This window comes from Lolium rigidum, chromosome 7, assembly GCF_022539505.1.
Source record: "Lolium rigidum isolate FL_2022 chromosome 7, APGP_CSIRO_Lrig_0.1, whole genome shotgun sequence".
Classification (NCBI taxonomy): Eukaryota; Viridiplantae; Streptophyta; class Magnoliopsida; order Poales; family Poaceae; genus Lolium; species Lolium rigidum.
Genome location: NC_061514.1, coordinates 108,019,273 through 108,023,266, shown reverse-complemented (window position 1 = coordinate 108,023,266; position 3,994 = coordinate 108,019,273).

Below are 3,994 nucleotides of genomic sequence, written 5' to 3'. Positions count from 1 at the left end.
GCCTAGGGATTAGACTTTCACTAGTGGACACTCTCAACATTGATCACATAACGAGAATAGATAAATGCATACTCTACACTCTCTTGTTGGATGATGAACACATTGCGTAGGATTACACGAACCCTCAATGCCGGAGTTAACAAGCTCCACAATTCAATGTTCATATTTAAGTAACCTTAGAGTGTAAGATAGATCAATACGACTAAACCAAGTACTAACGTAGCATGCACACTGTCACCTTCATGCTTATGTAGGAGGAATAATACACATCAATACTATCATAGCAATAGTTAACTTCGCAATCTACAAGAGATCATGATCATAGCATAAACCAAGTACTAACACGAATGCACACACTGTCACCATTACATCGTGCGGGAGGAATAAAACTACTTTAATAACATTGCTAGAGTAGCACATAGATAAATTGTGATACAAAACACATTGCAATCATAAAGAGATATAAATAAGCACTTCACTATGCCATTCATAACGGTGAATAAGTATTCCGTGAAATATAGCCTAAGAGACCCACACGGTGCACACACTGTCACCTTTACACACGTGGGACAAGGAGTGTCCGGAGATCACATAAGTAAAACTCACTTGACTAGCACAATGACATCTAGATTACAAGCATCATCATGTGAATCTCAATCATGTAAGGCAGCTCATGAGATTATTGTATTGAAGTACATAGGAGAGAGATGAACCACATAGCTACCGAGTACGGCCCCGAGCCTTGATGGAGAACTACTCCCTCTTCATGGGAGCAGCAGCGGTGATGTAGATGGCGGTGGAGATGGCAGCGGTGTCGATGGAGAAGCCTTCCGGGGCACTTCCCCGTCCGGCAGGGTGCCGGAACGGAGACTCCTGTCCCCCGGATCTTGGCTTCGCGATGGCGGCGGCTCCGGAAGGTTTCGCGTCACCGTGGCTTCCTCCGTCGGGGTTTTTAGGTCGGGGACCTTATATAGGCGAAAGGGCAGCCTCGGAGGGGGCCCGGGGCCACCACACCATAGGGCCGGCGCGGCCGGGGCCCGTGCCGCGCCACCCTATCATCCGGGGCCCACAGGGCCCCCTCCGGCGGCTCTCGGGTGTTCGGATGCTTCCGGGCAAAATAGGAACCCGGGCGTTGATTTCGTCCAATTCCGAGAATATTTCATTACTAGGATTTCGAAACCAAAAACGAAGAAAACGAGAGCCGGCACTTCGGCATCTTGTTAATAGGTTAGTTCCGTAAAACGCATAAATATGACATATAATGTGTATAAAACATGTAGGTATCATCAATAAAGTAGCATGGAACATAAGAAATTATCGATACGTTGGAGACGTATCAGCATCCCCAAGCTTAGTTCTGCTCGTCCCGAGCGAGGTAAAACGATAACAAAGATAATTTCGAAGTGACATGCCATCATAACCTTGATCATACTATTTGTAAACATATGTAATGAATGCAGCGATCAAAACAATGGTAATGACATGAGTAAACAATCGAATCATAAAGCAAAGACTTTTCATGAATAGCACTTTCAAGACGAGCATGAATAAGTCTTGCATAAGAGTTAACTCATAAAGCAATAATTTAAAGTATAGACATTGAAGCAACACAATGGAAGATTAAGTTTCAGCGGTTGCTTTCAACTTGTAACATGTATATCTCATGGATAGTTGTCAATGCAAAGTAATATAATAAGTGCAATATGCAAGTATGTAGGAATCAATGCACAGTTCACACAAGTGTTTGCTTCTTAAGATGGGAGGAAATGGGTGAACTGACTCAACATAAAAGTAAAAGAATTGCCCTTCGCAGAGGGAAGCATTGATTGCTATATTTGTGCTAGAGCTTTGATTTTGAAAACATCAAGAGAGTATAAAAGTAAAGTTTTGAGAGGTGTTTGTTGTTGTCAACGAATGGTAGCGGGTACTCTAACTCCCTCATCAACCAGACTTTCAAGAGCGGCTCCCATGAAGGACGTTATCTCTACCAGCAAGGTAGATCATCCCTCTTCTCTTTTGTTTACACAAGTACTTTAGTTTAGTTTTTCTTTATTTATGGATGACACTCCTCCCAACCTTTTGCTTACACAAGCCATGGCTAACCGAATCCTCAGGTGCCTTCCAACATTCACATACCATGGAGGAGTGTCTATTTGCAAAATTAAGTTGCTTACTGATGAATCGAGCAAAACATGTGAAGAGAATTATTAATGAAAGTTAATTAATTGGGGCTGGGAACCCCATTGCCAGCTCTTTTTGCAAAATTATTGGATAAGCGGATGTGCCACTAGTCCATTGTGAAAGTCTCGTCAAAAGTAAATGACAAGATCGAAAGATAAAACAACACATACTTCCTCATGAGCTATAAAACATTGACACAAATAAGAGGTGATAAATTTTGAATTATTTAAAGGTAGCACTCAAGCAATTTACTTTGGAATGGCGGAAAAAATACCATGTAGTAGGTAGGTATGGTGGACACAAATGGCATAGTGGTTGGCTCAAGGATTTTGGATGCATGAGAAGTATTCCCTCTCGATACAAGGTTTAGGCTAGCAAGGTTTTTGGAAGCAAACTCAAGGATGAACCGGTGCAGCAAAACTCACATAAAAGACATATTGTAAACATTATAAAACTCTACACCGTCTTCCTTGTTGTTCAAAACTCAATACTAGAAATTATCTAGACCTTAGAGAGACCAAATATGCAAACCAAATTTTAGCAAGCTCTATGTATTTCTTCATTAATGGGTGCAAAGTATATGATGCAAGAGTTTAAACATGAGCACAACAATTGCCAAGTATCACATTATCCAAGACATTTTAACAATTACTACATGTAGCATTTTCCAATTCCAACCATATAACAATTTAACGAAGAGGAAACTTCGCCATGAATATTAAAAGCTAAGAACACATGTGTTCATACGAACCAACGGAGCATGTCTCTCTCCCACACAAGGATGAACTTATTCAGAGAACTAAGATAACAAAACAAAAATAAAAGCACACACAGACGCTCCAAGTAAAGTACATAAGATGTGACCGAATAAAAATATAGTTTCAAGAGAAGGAACTCGATACTTTGTCGATGAAAAAGGGGATGCCTTGGGCATCCCCAAGCTTAGATGCTTGAGTCTTCTTGAAATATGCAGGGATGAACCACGGGGGCATCCCCAAGCTTAGAGCTTTCACTCCTCTTGATCATAGTATATCATACTCCTCTCTTGACCCTTGAAAACTTCCTTCACACCAAACTTCAAGCAAACTCATTAGAGGGTTAGTGCATAATCAAAAATTCACATGTTCAGAGGTGACACAATCATTCTTAACACTTCTGGACATTGCACATAACTTATGAAAGTTAATGGAACAAAGAAACTCATTCAACTTAACAAAAGCGGCAATGCGAAATAAAAGGCAGAATCTGTCAAAAACAGAACAGTCCGTAAAGACGAATTTTAAAATGGCACCAGACTTGCTCAAATGGAAAAACTCAAAACTAATGAAAGTTGCGTACATATCTGAGGATCACGCTCGTAAATTGGCAGATTTTTTCGAATTTTCTACAGAGACTTGTGCCAGAATTCGTGACAGACAGCAATGCTGTTTCTGCGCAGCGATCCCAAATATAACATCAACTTTAACATAGAAACTTTACTTGGCACAAAAACATGATAAGGAGAGGTTGCTACAGTAGTAAAAAACTTCCAAGACGAACAAAGTACTGTAGTAAAAAAAACACATGGGTTATCTCCCAAGAAGTTCTTTCTTTATAGCCATTAAGATGGGCTCAGCAGTTTTAATGATGCACTCGCAAGAAATAGAAGTTGAAGCAAAAGAGAGCATCAAGAGGCAAATTCAAAACACATTTAAGTCTAACATGCTTCCTATGCATAGGAATCTTGTAAATAAACAAGTTCATGAAGAGCAAAGTAACAAGCATAGGAAGATAAAACAAGTGTAGCTTCAAAAATTTCAAGCACATAGAGAGG